We start from the raw sequence: 20919 nt of genomic DNA, 5'->3' as shown, positions 1-20919 counted from the left end.
CACTTCCTCCCTTCCGCCAAAAAAATTAGAAGAGGCAAGAGAGTCCTTCCTCACTCACTGCGGGCTCCACCCCAGGCGCAGGAGAGGGCCAACGCTGGTGTTCATGCACAACCCAGAGAAGGGGCAAGACCCACAGATTTGGTGGGGAAATGCCTCAAAGCCAAAAAACACGTGGTTTCTCCAATTTGGTTAAATGGTGATGAAGTGTCTCAGAGAGCAGTTGTTGCAAAAATAAGACCACTAACCTGTAAGGGATCAGACCTCCAGAAGGACAGTCCCTTCCAGTTACCAGCAGCTACATGGTACCTGTTTAGCTCAGGAAGGTCATCAAACATCCACACCCATCAAAAACACAGGACAGCCTAAAACACACCCCCTCCTCCCTATGGCAAACACGCAAAAAAGGCTCCTTTTTTTCCCCCCGTCCCACATGAGCAAAAGAGGACACCACCATGCCCCAAATCACCGTAATAGCAAACACTCGCTAGGTGGAATGGGAAGTTTCTATAGGAGATGGTCCATGCCCCAACCCCAGCACAAGACTATGCAGCGAAACATAAGTGTTCAACCAGACTCACCCCGCAGGCAACCGGCAAAAGGCAGCACTCTTCCCAAACAAATTTTAGAAGCTAAAGCAATCAGCAACTACCCCTTCAACAAACCCGAGCAGCTTTATTTTGGGCACAATCCAGAGCTAAGTCAGAGCTGTTCAGCTCTAATCCAACAGATTTTACCCATTACACAAAGTACGCGCTAGTTGTTCGCAGTGCCAGCTCAGCACACCTTGCAAGTCTGCTGTCCTCAAGGACAGCACCGAAACTGGTCAATGCTCAACAACAACAAAAAAATTTTACCACTACCTGCATAAGGTCAATGTTGCAGGCAAGGAGACAAGTATCAAGTTTTCCTCCAGAGGCCATTTTGCTTGTCCAAGCTGCCAGACCCATACAACTTTCCAACACGACCGTACCTTACAGATGGTGGGTTTTTGGGCCTTAGAGGCTGCCGAGCCTCTCTGCAGCCAACGTGCCCCACATGTCCCGCCAGCGAGGGCAGCGATGCTACCAACGCAGGCACTGAAGGAAAAGGAGCGATACCAACCCAGGATCTAGCCCTGCCTGCTGAAAGATGAGGAGCTGAGCAAAGGAGCTCTCAGTAAGAGCTCTCACTGAGAGAGGACTCACTCCTAGCACGCCCTCAGAGCAGCGGCACACCACAGGATGCCATACGCAGGGCCCAGCAGTCCTACTCTAGTGGAAGTGCTTCATAAAAACCTACTTTTCCCCACACTTCCACATCACTCGTGTAAGATGACAAAGGAACAAAAAGACCCCCTGAGAAACCAAGGGAAAACCATGCAGAAAGGCCTCCCGCTAGACTGAGAACATGCCCACCGCTGAGAGCAGGGGGAGAGATGGAAACCAGTGGACTGAACCACAGGCCGTTAAAAGCTTGGTGGACGGCTGCTCTGCCAATGGAGAGGTAGCCAGGGAGTAACTTCCCCAGGGCTCTTGAGGGCTGTGGGATGGCTAGAGGAGGAGACCCCAATTTCTCTTCAAGGGCATCACCCTTCCTAAACGATCTTGGGCCACTGACCTAGCAAATGCCTTCCAAAAGCCTCAGCCTAATGCTTTGGCCCGTGTCACCTTCCCTCATGTGCATCTTCCCACACCTCCCAGCTTCCCTCCCTACGTCGTGGCTTTCTGCATGGGTCTGGGCACAGCAGTACTGCACAGCACCAAGACATAACGCAGCCAATTTGCTCCTTCCCAAGGCACAGCGAGCCCAGGAGGAGGAAGAGGAGAAGGAAGAAGGTGGGGCCGCCCGCAGGCAGAAGAGCCAAGCAGGGAAGCCAGCCTCAGCTGGCAGCAATCACCATTTGGCCAAACTCAATTAACCCACCTGCAGCCACCAGTTTCTGGCGGGCTGTTGACTCCAAACCGTAAGGGCTTCACAGGAAACTCCATTTTCCTGCATGATGCTCTTCTCCTTTATCCTCATTAACATCACTTGCTTATTTTTTCAAAAGCAGGGAAGCTAACTATCATTTCCGCTCAGAGCTGTGTAACACAACTAAAGTCTTCCGTTTCACACTGAGAAGCACCTTACAGAATAGGTTTTTGTTGTCTTTGCTTAGAAAAATGGACAGAAAAACATGTATTTTTTTCAAGCTTTAACGGCCTCCCTTTAGCATCTCCACTTTCCAAGCACTAGTATGAATTTTCCACAGATTTTTAACCACAGAGTAATTACACAGGCTAGATCCCTTTCTCTGAAACTTCAAATGTTAATTAACAGTGAAAGGGCCATGTTAATAGCTTTGCTTTTTTTAAGCTTGCTAGGATCATTACTTTACTCCAACTTCATACAGCCAGGAAAGAGGAAAATGCACGCAAGCAAGGACGGCAAGAAGTAAGCCAGAACTCGGCTGTGGATTAGTAAGAAAAGGAAAAATTGATGGATGAATAATGTGGGAATGATGGATTGGGTTATTGAGTTGTATGCATGGATACAAGTGCGTGACAGGGCGCATATTTATAACACACACAAATGTTTGGTGAGTTGGAGTTTCTCTTTTGCCTTCTGTCATGCTCATTTATGTAGCCTGCTCCCACAGCTTCTACCAAGAGCCATAATCTCTGACAGTCTGTGCTGTCTCCTGGAGATGGAAAAGCCTGCCTTTGTCCCAAATAAGAGTTCACCATTTTCTTCTGGGCACTTTTGGAAGTAAATAAAAGGCATTTCCACTAGAAACAATTCTCGTCATCCCAGGATAAAAGATAATACAACACAAAACCATACAATGCTGTTCGTATTTAAAACTCAACAGTTTCAGGATAAATCTTCTTCAGCTATTAAAAGAAGTCAGAAAGATGCTGGGGGGAGGCAAAGCTTACACTTCAGATACACTGCTTCTGATATTTGAGAGGTTTAATACAGATACTATCTCATAAACTCTTCAGCATCATGTTTATGAGCAGAGGGACACATTTATTTCTTTGGATAGGAAACATGGACTAGATGACCATCACATCACTGGTGAAAACTGCTATGTCATAAAATAACCCACAGCCACCTGAATTTGTAAGTTCCTCTAACGAAGCAGCGTATGCCAAGCCAGGCAATCCTGATGAATTACATTAGAAGCCTATAGGCTTCTCAGAAATAATTAATTTGCTCAGAGCTGCATCTGCACAGAGACATACATACACTCACACTTCTGAAGGAAAATAAATTCTGACTTCTTACATCCACGTATTTTCACTTGAGCATAAACCTGTGAGATTATTAACTATAATAAAGCTCTAAAATGGATGCTAAAATGGTGTTTGAGGGCAGCATCAGACACTCCAAAAACATATATAAGCTGAATTCTAGTGCACTATATAAAGGCAAGTTTCAACTAGAAAGCTTTACTGTGATTTGTGGTACATTAAAAGCACTCTTGTAACAATTTTAATAGTTTAAAATATTGGAGCTTAGTCCCAAAGAGATGTAGCTAGTGCTAAACTGCCATTTTAATGGAATTTTTGTACCCTCTCTCCATGCTCTACTTTATAAATAAACCTCTAGACTTTTTATTGATTTTTTTTAACATGATAGATTGAGCCTCTCTGGCAGAGAGGGCCAAAGAACAGCACATGAAAAATTACAGGTTCACAGTTTGTGAAAGGGACAACAATAACAAAACCCTCAGAGGAAAACAATTGCAATATAATGCATATATGCCTGTGTTCATTGCTTTTCAGACCTGCACTCTGTGTGTATGTCTCTCAAGATCTCTTTATTAAATTTACTGTCAGAAACAATTAAAAGAATATCATATACAGTTATATCACGTGCTGTACATCTTTTTCAGTTACAAAGCATAAACTTGACTTCAGTGTCTGATTTGAGTAGCACTTGCTCTGAAGTGACATAGGACATGCCATCAAAATTATCTCAAAAAGTTTTGTAGTAGTTCAAGGTCTAGGTTCTGGAGATGCAGAAGTAAAAACATTCAAGAAAGGTTTTTTTATGGTATATATAGCAAGAGCTAGTGTAAGTTAATACAGTTAGCCCATCTTACAGCCAGACAGCTCATCAGGATACTGTCCCACTGACCCAAATTCTGTAACCAGCTCTGCCCGTGTGAACATCACCAAGTGCATTTGTGGTCAAGCTGCGAGATCACTACTCCTCCTGCAACCCAGCTCAGAAACATACTACAGAAACATATAGTGGCAGAATAAAAACTTATTACCCATGTGCATGGATGCAAGTGTAATGGATTCATAACCCACCCATGTGAAAAAGGCACTGTTAGTTTTCTGGCACAGAGAGGGGGCCTAACTTTGGTTGCGGGATCCGATTTTCAGTTACCAACATTTTGCAAGGGATAAGCAGAACAGTTGATACCACAGGATACTTTCTTACACAGGGAAGAACATGAAGGACAACAACAACAAAAAAAGGAAACACAACAGAATGCCAGCAGCAAAACCTAAACTTAGTAAGTACAATCATAAATATTTAGCAGTCTTTTGTCTTTATCCCATTTGGTTAATCTCTCCTTACTGCAATGTATTTTTTTAAATCTGGATGTGTTCACCATATATGCGACTAGATTAAAAAGATTCCTTGAACACTTGACTCTGCAATATTGTTTGAATTCTTTGCAGGATCTTGCAAACTCCCGTGTGCTTACTATTAGAAACAAGGACAACAAAAAAAATTCAAAACTCCAACAACGTCTGCCATTTCTATACGTGCTCTATATTTTACTAGTTCTTTACCAGAAATGAAAAAAAAAAACAACCCCCCAACAAATCCCACACAAAAGGAATGTTAGGGGCATTATGTCTTCCCTGACATTTTGAAATACAAGATACTTCTGAACTGTCGGTCTCCTAGAAATCTATTACATCTAGCTCTAACTTCCCCAACTGATACGCAGAATGGCATTTCAGAGAGCTATTTGGGGGGATGTGAAGGTGATGTGACGGCAGTATCCGGGATACTGGGGGATTCTGGCCATGCAACACCCCAAAATGATTTTCAGTGGACACAGTTGTGGTCTCGTTCCACATCGTTCCAAGTCCAGAGTGACTACAAGTCTCCCCACATCTTCCTCTCGCCAGTTGTTCTTCAAATGATGGAAGGAGACGCAAGATCAACAATTACTATCACAGTAGTAACCAGTGGGGACCTAATACACTTGCAGGCAATGCAATGGCAACCAGTAATACAACCAGCACAGCTCAGCATGCTCGACAAACATACAGGGAAAGGTGGGGTCACAGAGTAGGAGACTGCCAAACTAGAGATTTCACGTCACATCTCCCACCAGCCCATACCACCTAAGTCACCAAGCAGGGGTGCAACACATCCATATAGTTCTTGCGGGCTGGTGCGCACATCAGAAGGGACGGTGCTTTTTTCTCGATTCAGCCAAACCAGGTATTACAGACCCAAAGCCAGACCTCCTGACTCCCTGCAGGTCACACCTCTGCAGGTGAGCTGTGGAGCTGAAGGACCAGCACCGCTACCAACCGTGCCATTGCTCTGTGAGGAACACGACCTTCAGAGGCCAACGGTTTCAACCTGGCCTTTCTGCTGGCGCTAAACTCAATTCTTTATCCGCATTAAGCATCCGATTTTTAAATACCACCCCACCACGGCTTGCAGGCACGTGCTACTGACAATTATCAGAGAACATACATAAGAAAAAAGAATAGCATATGGCTATACAAATAACTACAGCGATGAAGTGCTCCTCGCAAGCTCTAAAAGGGACAAGCAATTTCACCAGTTCTTCAGCGGGCCAGCCCCACGGCGTGTGTGAGCACCTACCACTCCAACACACGCACATGGGGCAACACCAACATGTGCCCTCCCAGGGCATCCCGCAGCACTTCCCCCTGCGCTCCCTTCTCCACATCTGCTACAGAACCAGAGCTGAGCCAGAAGAGACGTCAACAAAAAACACAAAGCGTGTGAATGGACAGCCACAGCTTTCGCATGCCAAGAGCCCGATCCAAAGCTGTTCCTGCAAGCCTTCCCGCTGAAGGCGCCCGGAGGCCTCCTCGCCTTCCTCCCAGGGTGGAGCGCAGCTGAGGAGAGGCAAGGGGAGAAGGGAAATCTCTCCACATCCATTGCGGTGACCGGTGGGCTTGTTTCACTGTATTTCTTTTTTTTAAGTAATTGGGATCAGTCCCTTCCCCACTGCCTCAGACCTCCCAAAATAGTAAAGATAAATAAAAACATTCTGTATATAGGACATTAGGGCTGGAAATTTAGCAAGAGGAGAGTCAGGATCATTGTTATCCTTTTGCTTTGTCTCTGTACACATTTGACACCACCACCATCACTACCACATCTGCTACATTCAAATGCATACATTCAACATCACATTTCCCCCTTTTCTCTTCTTAATGTATTTATTTTTCCTCTGGGAAGTGACTTACTTTAAAAATTGCTTTATGATTAAAAAAGGCAGCAATCAACTTTTCAAAATGTCAACTTTAATTTGTTTTCTGTTTCCCTCCTCCCAGCTCCTCAGGCTCTCACAGGAAACCCCCAGGCCTCCATTTCACACTTTGCCACAGCTACAGCCCTAGCATCAATCCTAGAAGGGCAGCCCCAAAACCTTGGTGTTTCTGGTCGAGATAAGGCGCTCTCTAAGCCCTCACCCCGGAGCTCGGCTTTGCATACGGGACACGCAGGCACGACCTAAGAGCTTTAATTCACAAACCTCCTCAGTCTCACAAGGCCAGGAGGTTTTAACCTGCAGGGCTGAGGGGACATACCCGTGCGACGATGTGCCGCAGCAAACTCCTGACCTGGTCACTAGATCTGCAAAAAGGCAACGCGCCATCCCTTGCTTGCTTATGCTGCATCAGCGATCCCGGGAACAACACGGTGTTAGGGTGTCAGCCGGTCCGGTCACACGCACAGCAATGAAGTAAGTTATGTTCCCATTGATTTCAAAAGGCTTTAGATAAATAAAAGGTCTTTATTTCTCTTCCTCATACAAAATTCAGAGCATTTACGATGGAGTGCCACAGTCAGCAAGGGAAGACTCACAGCCTAGAGCTAATACTCAGTTAATAACCCAACGGGGAGGAGAAAAACCTCTGAATTTAGCACGGCTGACATAAGCTGTGATGTCATTTCCACACAAAGGCTAGTGAAAAAAAATAATGTATCTTTTTTTCAGATCCAAGATACAGAGATATGTAAATTGCTTGGCCTCCATTTCAAATAAACAGTGTGAGATAACCCAAAAACTTAATAACGCTTTCAGCCTTCATTCCTGCTCTTCAGAGGACTCGAAGGCTACGACAGGATCAGATCGCTGGGAGAGCAGCGAGCCAAACCACTTGTACAGGCACGCAGCCTCAGCGCCGTCCCGCCCAGCAGTGCCAGGGGAGTCTGGTTCTCACTCTTCAACAAGATGTTTGGGGTTTTTTTATTTTGGAGGAAGTAATTTTAAACAAGCTATCAAAAAAAAAATCTTGCTGTAACAACTCTAAAGGATTTTTGGTATGATTATGGCTGAAATTAACAATTCTCTAAGGACAGATTAAACAAGACAAGCAAAACAGGTGAAGATCAGAGAGAAAGGGCATCTAAGAATGATAAAAGGTGCCCAGCTAAATTACAAAAAAAATAAACTCCAGCCAAACAGAGAAGAAACCACTGAAAGAAAAGCCTGAAAGTACAAAAAACAAGCTTACTGAATTTGGGTGACTCAGAAAAGACTGCAGAATAATTTTACCATTTTTAAATAATTTTTTTTTCAATTAAAAAAAACACTTCCCCCCCCCAAGTAACTCCTTGATACAAACTTTGCTTTAAGTGCTATGCATACCTATTACGCCAGTAAATAATTTTATAACTTGAGAACATTTATGAGAAAATTCAACCTGGAGGGTAATTTTCCTGAAGTTTCTGCCTGGCAAATGAAAATAGTGTTTTCAACAGATGAATATCCTTCCCTGTAACTGTTAGTCTGTTACCATCACGTAAATTGTTCTTTTTACACAAATGCAGCTTGAAATCTACCTAATGAAAAAAAAAAAAAAAATCAAACCAACCTGCACAGGACAGGGCAGAACAGCACTAATAACATGTAAGCACAGGTTTCTAAATAATAAAAAAAAAAGTTGTTGCATAATTTATTCACTTTCCTACTAGTTTCGCAGATTAAGATAGCAGCACCATGAGATAACTAAAAGATTTCTTTTGCCTTTAGCTCAGTAATTTACAAGTCTTCAGGTTTCATGGGGTTTTGTTGTTGTTGTTCAATGGGAAAATACTGTGGAAATAACGTTCACCTGCATTCCCAGCCTACAAAGCTCGCTAGCTGCAGCTTGATAGAGGCACATGCCCACCAAGCACCATAAAGAAAGATTTACAGTAAGCGGTGACTAATCTTTACAGCGTATACTGTACGTATATCACTGAGTCAGCTTGAAAGTTCGTTCATTCACTCAAACACTGCTTCTTCCATTCTCCTCTCTCTCTGATCTGCAGGCAGATCTGAAATCTACCTTCCCTTCATTCAAGGAGAGCTTCTTATTGCCTTAATAGGCAATAGGTGCAGGTACAAAAACTTACTGCTATTGTACAGGATTGACCTAAAAAACACAGACTTGACTGCACAGCAGCATACAAACAGACCAAAAAAAAAAAAAAAAGCCCCACGTTTTCTTTCAGCAAGAAATTTCTGTGTATGCAAGGAAGGAGCCCTGCAGGAAGGGACTCTCTAGGGGGCATAAGCTGACCCTGCTACTGGAAAAACTTCCCAGCTGCAACATTTGGCAATCTGATTGTACAAAGCCTGCGAGAAATGCCCAGTTTAAGTGATCTGGTTTACTGGTAACAAAAGCAGTAGCAGAACAACACAGGCACCTACTATAGATAACTGGAATGGCCACATACGACTCTGCATTTGCTGAAGCCTAAAATAAGATGCCCTGCTCTTTTGTTCCCTTTTTTTTTTTTCCATTTCTTGCAATTTACATAATTAGCTGAATGGATTTTCCCGAAATAACCTGAAAGTAAAAGTTCTACCTGGGGGAAAAAAAAAAAAAAAAAAAATCTGTTTATGCTAAGGATAGAATGGGGCTTAAATGTAAGGATTTTCTTTACATAATTGAAGCCTATCATCCACTTTGTAATTACGATTCTTCAACTAGAATACAATTATTACAGAGTAAAATAATTACAGCAAAGAGCTGCATTCATATACAGACCCAGCCTTGCACCTTCTTTCAAACAGTCACACAGGTAGTTCAACTGACTACAATATGAGCCGGCATTACTACAGATGACTAAAAATTGAAAAATTTGGCCCAATACTGAGCACACTTAATCCAACAGAAGCCTTTCCATCAACCAGCTTTATGTAGTAATCTACGTGTCATTGCCACAACGTCTGCGCTGCAACCTTATTAGTTTTGGACTATCGCCTACTGGCTGAGAGCTAGTCTTTAAAACCAGACGAGCCCATGTTATTTTAATGAACCCCTACTTCAACTAACAATCAGGTAGTTAGCCCAGGGATCGTATGCTGACAGACTTCCAGCATTAAAGTATCACTCCTTTCATAAATTATTGTAATTCTGTGGCATTAGTCTATCGTTTATATATGTGCATTCGACATCCAGATTAAAATTTCTTCTGAAAGTTGGAAATCATTGAAACAAAAGTCTGCTAGGACCTTCTTTTATCATCCCCGCTCATGTTAAGCAGTACCTTACTATGCAAGCAGCCACATTTGGCTTAACTTACGTTCTTTTCATTAACAAAACAGCATTTAACCCAATGTCTTTTTTCTGTGCACCTCCCTTTTCAGGCATATTATTTCTTTAACTCTAAAGCTGTTTTTAACTTCAAAGACTAATTTTTTACTACAAGCAAAATGAAGGGTAAAATTCACCCTCTGCAATGCATCTTTGGTTTTCAAGCATATAAATGGCGAAGCCTTTTTTCGTTTTACCTGCAAGGCATATTCTCTTATTCATGTTTTTTCATTATAATAGCAGCAACTTTAGAAAAGTATTAAAGTTCATTATGAACCAGCTCTTTCAAATTTTCATAGTCCTAAAAAAACCACTTTTCCTCACTTCAGAAAAATTTTGCTTCTCATTTTCTACTTTTATCAAACACATGCAGGCAGCAGCAATACTTTTTCATCATGCAGCTCAGATACCAATTTACTGAACTCTGACAGCATAAAACAAGCTTATCTGACGAAAAAATATGGAGAATTACTGTTCATCACCACCACCAAGAAGCCTCTTCCAGTCTTGGAAATGCACAGCATCAATGGAAAAAAGAGGGAGAAGCTGCCTGTCTGCGCTTCTGCAAATGTTTTGGCTTAGAGGAATTATTGCCACCTTAAATGGAGGTATGTTCCTACCATACTCAGAAACATGGGTTTAACGTAGTTATGAATATGAATCTCACTTTTCCAGATAAAAATTGTCTGCTAATCTAGAAACCTCCCTCCCTCCACTCTCTACTTGATGCCTTGCCACGCAGGCTTATTGAAACACATGGGGATGGTTCACAGGGCATTCCTGCCGATGAAGACTGAAAGGCAATTAGTGCTTCACTGCTTGTGTTCAGAGACACCCTCTAAGAAAGCAGATACCTGGTTCCTACAATCTGTCTCATCTTGTCATGATCAGGAGAGTGAGTCCTTCTGGACAGAGGCAAGAATGCCATTTCTGACACTCAAATGCCTACAGAAAAGCCTGCATCCTGCCCTGCTTGGCATGCTACTGCTCACAGCAATTGTGTTGCCAAAGAAAGTTAGAACTTCAAACAGCTTTACTCAATCCTTTTATATAAAATATCCTGGTTCAGCATCTCACCACTAAAGCACGCCAATCTCCGAGATGGTTTTCTGCCCTATTTTTGCCAGGAACTCATTAGAATATCACTGCAAGTACTTGTTTATTATCATTGTTGTGATGTTGAATTCACGTTTTTACACTGATCAATAAAAACTAAATCAACATACTACACACCCAGACCACACATGAAGAAAATTCATTTAACAAGAAGATCAAAGTTGTCTACCTTCTACTGCTGTAAAATCACAACCTGCCTGTTGGTTTTCGCCAGTTATCTTTGAAGAATGATTGGAAATGAACAAAAATAATTCTGGAAGCACATACTGAAATTGCAGATACAAAACAGAGATAGGAGGACACATGCAAATAACCACATGGGAGACCTTCGCTTGAATTCGAATTGGATGGCAGGCCAAAGAGACAGCTGGAGTATCAACATTCCTGCAAAGCTGCACCATTCAATGTAGCTTAACATTAAAGATTGCTTTTCTTTTATCAAAATACATAGGGGTTTCTTTGCAACGCTGAATATAAGCTTTTGAAAAGTAACAAAAAAAATCCAATAGCAAGCCAGCGAGTTAGCATGTGAACTGCTTCTGCCCGTTTCCCCCCAATATATTAGGGGCACAAGCAGCAACAAAACTGCTGTGCTCAACGCTGAGCTACATGTGACATGAACTTGTGGTTCAGGTGACTACAGCCTCCTGCGCACAGCAGACACAGCTTTGGTAATGGCCACAGAGCTCAGGGTTATTTAAAGTCTCACTGCGACCTAGGAGCCATTGCAAAGGTGGTGCTTTCAGCCTCCAGAGAGAGTGCAACATGCAACCCTCTCCCTGCTGAAAGTAGCGTGTAGCCAACTCAAAGACCACCACCTCTCTGCAAGGTAAGCCCAGCTTTGATGCTCAGGACAAAACAAAACATAAAAGAGGCAGGCCAAAAAGAACCAGCTGGGAAGATACAGAACTCTAAGTCAATATCCAAAATATTTCAGGGCTTTGGCAGCCTACGTTTTGGGGAAAAGAAAGTTCAGTTCAGCTATGTAGGGTCTTCTAAGGATTCATACCTGTGGCAGATGTGAATCATTTAAAGAGTGGTCAGCATCCATTTTTTATTTAATACACTGCTATTGTTGCTAACAATGCAAATCTTAACATCATAAAAAGAGCAAGTAACTAGCAAATTTGCTCATGAAATAACAATGACTCTATTTACTAGTCAGGGTTTTGTTTGGGTTATTTTTTTCTGGTACAAACAGGATCTTCCACCAGGACACCTTCTCTACCTTCTCCAGAAAGAGAGACAGCAGGGTAGCCGCAGAGACGAAGCACTGGCGGTTCAAGTCCAGTAGGCAGCATTGCCAGCAGCGGTCCCTACGCCAACAGCCAGCAGCTACAGACTCTTGCCAAAGAAGCCCCATTTACCTGCTCCTTCTTCATGCACCGCTATGCTGTCCAAAGGAGTAAATAATCTTTGGTCTCTGATCGAAATGAGTATTAACAGCATCTTATCTTATGCCTCCAAACTTTCACAAATTTATAATGCAGTATTTCCTAATCTGCAGGATTTAGAAACTGTATTCAGAATTAAAGTACATGGGATCTCTTTGAGGAAAAAATATTACGACATATGATAACATACATCATAACCTATTTCCTGATCACCAATAAATTGTATTCAATTCTGCATGCAGAGCAGAGGGCTATTTCAACTTATGCAAAGCTCTAAGAGCATTCATTTCACCAGGACCCACTTAAGATCACACTCTTGCAAGAGTGCCCGTATGTGTCTGTGCCATAGGACAGCAGGGTTTACCCTACTGACTGGTCCAAAACTTCATGCCAGGACTGTAGTGTGTGTTCTGTTAAGAAAATGAAAGAAGTTACTATTTAGGTCAAGTGCAAAATTTAAAAAAAAAAAAAAAAAAAAAAGCACCTTATTAATATAGCTGTAATTGGCATAACCCTCCAAGTGTAAATAGAGATCCTTCCAGGAAAAGGCATTTATAGTTCTGATTTGGCATGTGAAACATGACAATACTGGGAAAAACACTTTTCTTGCTAGCACAACTGGAACTCAGACGGGACTCTTACCCACACAGAAGTGTTGCAAAATCCCTCAGTCCCCTAATATGCACTATTTTACCAGCAGAATTTTTGGTTTAAAGGGGAGAATGTATTTAAGGTCATTTCTAAACACACCAGCATTGGCTATTTTTTTTCCTTTTAAATATAAAAGCCAGAACACAGACTTCCCTCCTATCCTCCCCCACACACCCCCAAACACACATACACTAAAAATATATAAATAAAGGAAATGAAACTTCCCCATCAATGAAAATAGTGTAAGGGGGGGGAGTGGAGAACAAAGACAAAAATGGGTCTGTACAGCATCTTTTATGGCCAACTAAGAGTCAAATGACTTTTTTTTTTTTTTTTTTTAAGTCAGAGAACTTCAGCCATTATCAAATTTTAAACTTAATAGCCACTTGCTTCACAAGGTTGGGTACTTTTTTTTCCACAGTCCCATGCTGAAGTTATTTAGGATTTGATATTCACTTGAATAAAAAGTACCCAATATAAATTCTGCACCTCAAACGGGTGCTGTCCTTTAAGAGCCCTGGTAAGCCTCGTTCTAGCCAGACAGCGTGAACAAAAACCTCTCACCATCAGGGACCTTTTAAAAAAGAGCTGCTGATAATTTAACATTTAACTTATACCTGTTTTGCTGGGGCAATCCCCCAATCCATATTTTTGCAGTCTTTACACTCCAGGGTTAGCTGGAGGTTTTAGTACCTGAGTCTGAGCTTTCCCTCATTATTGAACATGAGATTTTTGACAAATGGAAAAAAAAAAACCAAAACACAACCCAAATATCAAAAAAGACCATCTACAACAATCTTGCTTTGCTATAGATGCAACGAAGTCTAAACATGAAGAGAAAAAAAAGACAAAGCAAAACAAAACCTTGCAGCACTGCACTTCAAGGACATATCACACACAATGCAGGCTCTATCAAAAATCTTACCATGAGCAGTTGATGAGGGGAGGGAGGGGAAAGACAGCAACCATTTTCTTGCTGAAGTAAAAAGACAGGAGAAAATTTGTGATAAGGCCCAGGATGGCTGCTTTAGAAAGGTCGAATTGGTGGGGTAGGGAAACTCAGCACTTGTGGCCATGGGCCTGGAAAGTGACCTACACCAGCCCAGCTGACCGGCAGATGGGAAGCTGCAGATCGGTGATGCGTGTGAAATTCTAACAAAATTTGAACTGTAAATTGGAGAAAGACAAACCAAAAAGAAAATTTTTTAAAAATCAACTACCTTTTGAGTCTGCATCATATCAGCATCTTGGGTCTTTCCAGAGCGAATCACCAGTCGACTATGAAAACTTAGGTGGGCTGTTTGTGTGAGACACGTTACTCTTTGTTACAGAGTAAGCTGAAACCACAAGACTCATTTCACTCAGAACCTCAAAATATACCCAACGCTACACAACTCCTCCAAAACCCTGCAACATCCCCACTGTAATATGGACAGTTTAAACTTTAGAAAAAAATCCCTATTATAGGGTAAGAGGGCATACACTAAAAGCATGCTCTGGGTTCCCCAAACCATTATCCGCTCAAGAAGAAAGTAACGTAAATGATGTATTTGCCTTCCAGTTTCCGCGGCAGCAGGCTGTAACCCGAGCACATTTTCCAGTTTTTCCCCACACAAATCAATGTCTTTTTGCTTTCTGCTGCTGTTTCGAGCAGGGCCAGGTGACCCTGCACCCCCCCCACCACGGAGCGACACAGCCAAGCCAGAAAGAGAGAAAATAAACTGCTGTCAAAAATATTCTTCCTTCTGTCCACAGAAACCAATATCCAACAAGAACTAGCGTTGATACAACTTGCTGACCGCCCAGCATCACCTACTTCGTCCTCCCAGCTGGGCTGGACCGCGCGCTACCTAGAGACACACATGCAAAGGCAGCAGCAAGGAGATGATGGTGCAAGAGCCCGTTCTCGGCATCTCCGGACCTAAGGGGAAATACTGCCCCGTGCTCTACAAGATAACTCGGTGCATAAATGCATGCTGCTCAAGAGCAAATTCAATGGATCTCTTAAATCTGGTTTCAAGCAAAGAGTTAAAGAACAAACCAAAACTGATAAAATTGTTGCTACCTTTCTTTGAACCACGCTCAGACCTGCTCTTTGAAGGAAGAGCTGCCTTTCTTAAAATATATTTGAATGAGCTATTTTTGTCTTTATCTTAGAAGGCCTGATTTCCCCTCACAGCCCCGCAATTGATTACAGTAATAGGTTTCTCAGAGCCGGACAAGTTAAGAAGAGGTTTTATAACTTCATATGCAGCAAAACATATGGAATTTGCTGCCTTCGTTTTTTTAGTTTCAAGTGCAGCCCCCTCACCCCCCGTCCTACAAATACTCACACGTGCAGTAACTCTGCCCTTCTAAGCAGTGCCATGGAAGTCAGTGCGACCACTCGTGCTGCTCACCGTACGTAAATAACCAAGTGCGTGGCAGCCACGACAGGCAGAATTCACACATGCACTTAGAGATGCTTCTACCTACATCTTAGAGGTGGAGGAGAGGCAAAAGGATCCGTTATTTTTAGGGACAGAAAAAATTATAATTCTGATGATAATTTTTCATTGGAAGCTACGCAGCCTCAAAAAAAACGCAAGGGGAGGAAACAAATTGTTTCCATATCAACGATTATTTTGTATTTATCAAACACTGCTTGCCTTTTTTAAAAAAAAAACGTATTTCTAAGGAAGCTGAAATGAAACTGCCTTATCTTGCAAGTTATTCTGACACATCATAAGGAGACACAACCTTCCAGCACCAGAATCTCACGATGACGTTACAGATCCCAGGGCCCTGCTTCTTTAGTTTACTACTGTCCCAGTATAGAATTGGGAACTTCTTGAACATTTTGCCGAGCAAGTTTCTAAGCGACATATTCCCCACGTGATTAGAACAAACAAAAAAATAAAATAAGATAAAAATATTCACAGCAAAATATTATCTCACTACTTTAGGAAACCTACAGTACATTACAAGACCACTCTTCCTACACTCTTCTCATACTCCCTGCCAGATGCCAAGTTACAAGCTCAATTTATAATGGCAAGCCTCACTGTATCACTGGAAATATTAAAATGGCCAGAAGTAATGGATTTTTGAGTTTAAAATCTAGGAATTCCATTTTTCTACTTAGGCCATTTGAGCGCTACCCAAAAGCGAAACAAACCTGAAACAAGGACTCACTTTATGGTCTTAAATGCCTACCAGAGTATTCTCACAGACATGTGATCAGCAGTCGAGGTTGCGAAAATTAAATGGATAAGACATGGAGACTTTTTCCGTCCATCCAAATATAACATGAGTCTAAGTTAGGTAGAGAGGTTAGTCACGCTGTGGTTTACGCGCACGTTGGCCCATGCGGGAGTGATGTAAACACCGGAGGCAGGACGGCTACCCAGCTACCCTCTGGCCCCATCCTGCTCCCCTGGGGAGGGATGCCAATGGCAGGACACACGTTGATAGCAGAGTGAATAAGCTCTGGCCTTATCATTTCACCGAGAGGCCGATTCTCCACTCTTCACTCAGGCCAACTTCCACAGTGAAGTGCATTACTTGTATTTAAGCTTTTTTGGCTTTTCAAGATACGCTGGTTTGACGACCACACCAACAATGCTGCTCAGTTCCTCGTTGGAGTCTCCCAACTTCAGAAACGCTAGCTGCTTCTCCATGGTAGCGGAACAGATCATAAGAGCGTTTATTTGCGCCAAAACTTTTGAGTAGGGTATTTTTAAGCCTTTAATTTTTCCGAAGTATATCAGACTACTGGTTATAGACAAAAAATGCATACAACACATCTTCTTCATATGAAAAAATCACTTCTCTAAATTCCAAACAAATATATTTATTTGTTTTAAGCAAAGCCGCACAGCTTAACTTCCATGCCACATATGCGTGCATGGAGCATTGATGAAGCAGCACTTCTGCTGTTCAATACGTGCCTTGGACAAGCCTTAGAAAAATAGGTACCGTACCAACCAGGGCACATCACGCTCCGTCACTTCAGTGGGCAACAAAGTGAAATGGGTTAGTTCTAGACAGATGCGTCTTATTAAGGAAACGGGTCCATTCTGATCCAATTTAACGTCCACACGAGACCACCAAGTGGATAAGCGATCACGGCAAACAGCTGCACGTACCGCATGCAGGAACGGTTCAGGCATACACCAGCATTATAAGGCCGGGTCACTTCACCGTGACGCTGTACCCCGAGCACGGGCAGGGGGCAGGTCCCCGGGGGAGCTCCGCGGGCACCCGGTGCCCCAGGCAGGACAGGTACAGGCAGCAGGGTGGCCCCGCCGAGCAGCCGGGCAGGCCAGGCCCAAGCTTGCCAGGTGAACTCTCCCCTCTTCCCATCATACACTTACAGTAAAATTATAGCTGTCAAAGATGTAAAACTTCACCCCTAGTGATTACCTGCTTAAATCATTAATCATGCAGTTAAGCACTTTGCAACGTTTTCCATAAATAGTTTAGTCATGGGTCATCATATTTATTTTACTGCTATCATACTGCTCTGTAAAAAGCTATGAACCTCACCAGTAACCACCCGAATGACGACCAGTGCTGATGCACTGGGACAGCAAGGACAGGTCAGATTTTACTGGGCGAAGGTATTAACCCCGCTAAGTTTACATCTCGAATAGTCAAGCCTGGCTAGTTGACTGGCAGATGTGAAAACCGCTCTGTAAAGTCAGCAGAAGGATGAGTAGGCATTATCCACTTATTAACTGGTTAACTGCCAATTAATTTTACTTGCAAATCACCTCTCTGGTATTTAAACATCTGGCTAAGGGTTTCCGTTCGTTACCCCCCATATTTTGACGGGCCAGCAAAACGAAGCACTTTCTGCGCCCCGACAGCGCCCAGCCCGCCGTACAGTCCTCTCCGGCGGAAAAGGAGGCGAAATTCACGTTTCTCCAAAATAAGTTCGCACCCAGCGCTGCCACCCGGCCGCAGGGAAGGGCTCCGAAGCCCAGCCCCGGACCGCCTCGTTGCTAACACCGACTGATACCGAGACCGCGCCGAGCGCGCTGCCGGCAGCCGCGCCGCGCGGGAGGGGTCGCGCGTGGGCCGGCCACTCGTGCCAGGGGCCGTGACGGGTGCCGCGGGACCGCCGCTCGGACAACTTCCGCGGCAAGCCCCGCCGAGGCGGCCTTCCCCGCCTCCCCGCCCCGCGCCGGCACGGCACGGCACGGCACGGCGCGGCGCGGCGCCCGGGACCTGGCAGCGGCGCCGCGGCGGGGCGCCCCGGGACCGGCCCGCCGCCCCCCGCGCCCACCCACCCCTCCCTCCCGGGCCGGGCAGGTACGGGGCAGCGCCCCGCTGCCGCGCCCGCCCCCAGCCCGCTCCCGCCGCCCCGGGCGCCCCCCGCCCGCCCTCCTCCCTGCCCGCGGCCGGCCGGCGGGGAGCGGCAATCGGTGAGGAGGAGGAGGCGGCGGGCAGGGCCTCGCCTACTCGGCGCTGCAGACCGAAAGCGAACTGCAAACTTTTTTTTTTTTTCCCTTTTTTTTTTTTCTTCAAGCGCAGCCCCAGCTCGTGCAAAAATGAAACTTGCGAAGCATTCGCCTACCTGGCGTGAAGTCTGCAACAAGTGCAGGCGCGGGGGCCGGGCGCGGGGAGCGGCGGGGCCGGGCGCGGGGCTTATGTCGGTGTCGGCGAGGAGGGAGCAATTGCGATATTAATTTATTACAGAGCTGCCCGGGCTCGGTCCTACTTCACTTACAGTACGGCGCTCATCCTGTAAACAAATATCGCTCCGCCAGGAAACATACTCCCCCCGGCCCGGCCCCGGCCCCGGCCCCGCTGCCAGGCTCCCACCCCGCCGGCGGCACATGGAGCGGGGCGGGGCGGGGCGGGGGCCCGCCGCACCCCCCCGCCCCGCGCCGCGCCGGGGGAGGCTCCGGGCACCGGCACTTACCTCCGGCACGGCCTCCCCCGCCCGCCGCGCTGCCTTTGCAGAGTCCGTGATGCAAAAAAAAAAAAAAAAAAGGAAAAGAAAAAAATCCCGGTGTCAGCAAATCGCTGTCAAATTATTTTCTTGCAGAAGAGAGAGAGGAGAGGGGGAGAGGGAACGGGGGGGAAAAAGCAGAAGCAGAAGGGGGAGGAGGCTGCGGGAGGCGGCGGGATCCCTCCGCCGCGATGGGTCTGGCCCTGGGTAGCGAAGCAGGAAGTAAGGTGTCGGCGGCGCCGCGGCCGCCCGGCCCCGCGGCGGGGCGAGGGCGAGGGGCGCCCGCCGCCCCCGGGGGCCCGCCGCCGGCCGTGCGCCGCCGCCTCCCGCTCCGCCGCGCCGCGGTCTCGCCGGCAGCCCCTCCTCTCAGCGCGGCGAGCGCAGCGCAGGTGCCGGGGCCACCGGCGGCGACCTGTCAGCGGCTCCCGCCGCCGCCGCCGGCGCGGCGCGGCCGGGGCCGCGGGGCGGCGGGAGGCGGGCGAGGGGGTGCCGCGGGCTCCCGGCGCCGCCGCCGCATGCCGCAGGGCGGTGGGGCCGGGGCCGGCTCCCGCTCCCGCCCGGGCGGCGGCGCCGGGGGGTGACAGCGGCGCCGCGGACCGACACCGCGCCAGCCCTGGGGCTGGGGGAGGGTCCCGCCGCCGAGGGGCTGGGGGGGGGAGTCTCCCCCCCGCCGTGGGGCTGGGGTGGGGGGGGGAGTCTCCCCCCCGCCGTGGGGCTGGGGGGGGGTCATGCGGGGCCGGGGGGAGCCGCGTCGTGGATCGGGGCCGGGGGCGGCGGGGGCTGCGGCCGGGCCTCCCCCAGCCCCGGGGCGTGGGAGGAGGAAAGTCGCTGGGGGTAAGGCCGCTCTCTCACCGGGGAGGTCTCCTGCCTTGTGCGGGGAAGGGCGGCCGCGCCTGCCGGGGCTGCCTCCGGCTCCAGGGAGGCTCCTGTGCTTTGGGTTAATTTGGAAGTTATTTCTGTAATACAGCGAGCCGTGTAGGAATTTGCTCCTGTGGTCACTGATCTTAAATTATCAGTTTGTCTTTTTTTTATTATTATTCTACAGAAACGTTTCGGTGAAATATCTCATCGGTCCTGCCTCCCTTGAGCTTAGAATTTGCATTAGATTGCACCAAAATGTTCCCTTGCAGGGAAGGATTTTGCATCTTGGGGACAGATACGTGGTGCACACGGCTTATGCAGTGCTCTGTTTAAGCTCATGGACAATGACAGACAAGTTACTGTAAGAAACCGTAGCTGGGAAGAAACTGAAACGGCGGTGGTTACAGGGCCTACTTCTGCCTTCAGAGAGGGGGGAAAAAAAAAGACAAAACTCTCAAGGGTTATAACTGGAACAGAAAAAGGTCTTTGGTGTTAGCATTTGTGATTCAGCCTTACATTGTAATGGTTACCAGCAGCCTCATTTTCTTTTTATGGTCATCCAAGTTTCCTGGTTGCATGACACTTCCATTGGGCCACTGTTCTTAATAATTTAGCCTTTTATGAGATTGTTGTGATTTACAGTGTAGATTAGAGCAAGAGCGAAAAAGTATGATATCACCCATTGGCTATTAAACTCCTTTGTAGTATACGCAAAGGTCTCAGTTGTTTAAAATGTCCGGAGAAAGGTTCTTTTTTTTTCCCCCAGCCAGCTAGTCATTTTCTAATTTTATTTTTACTTAAGTGAAAAATGCCATTCAGATATTGTAACTTCTCTGTGCTGAGCTATGCAAAATCTATGCTGAGTTTTGGATTCAATGGTTGGCTTGTTTGCTTGCTGGAGTCCTAAGTCATATAAACTATGTTGAAAATAGAATTAAAACCACAACTCAACATGTGCCTTGCTGCTGTTTGGTTTTTGTGTCTAGTCTGAAACCCAGAATAGCCCGTATTACTGGTGATTTCCAAAATGACCTTTGAAAATAAGCAGTGGAATTTAACACAGTCTTTCTAGGTTTGTCTCAGTGTCTCGACTTGTTCAACTAATCAATACAAACAGATCTATACTGAATCGGCTAGGTGTTACTGGATTTACCCGAAACACGCAGGTTTG

General features: G+C 45.7%; 1 protein-coding gene across 8 annotated transcripts in view; it reads right to left on the bottom strand.

Annotated features, from left to right (window-relative positions):
* Window positions 1–19032, bottom strand: part of TRERF1 (transcriptional regulating factor 1) — a 104870-nt gene extending 85838 nt beyond the window's left edge. For 5 of the 8 annotated variants that reach the window (XM_072856841.1, XM_072856840.1, XM_072856839.1 and 2 more), the window contains exon 1: window positions 18510–18791. The gene's annotated coding sequence lies outside the window, so the exon portion shown is untranslated. Of the gene's footprint in view, window positions 1–18509; window positions 18792–18857 lie in introns of those variants that run through there. The other 3 variants (XM_072856838.1, XM_072856837.1, XM_072856835.1) reach the window with 2 other exon arrangements.
* Window positions 19033–20919: the final 1887 nt, after the last annotated feature.

Source organism: Ciconia boyciana, chromosome 3, assembly GCF_034638445.1.
Source record: "Ciconia boyciana chromosome 3, ASM3463844v1, whole genome shotgun sequence".
In the NCBI taxonomy this organism is placed as follows: Eukaryota; Metazoa; Chordata; class Aves; order Ciconiiformes; family Ciconiidae; genus Ciconia; species Ciconia boyciana.
This window is presented reverse-complemented; position numbering and strand designations above follow the sequence as displayed.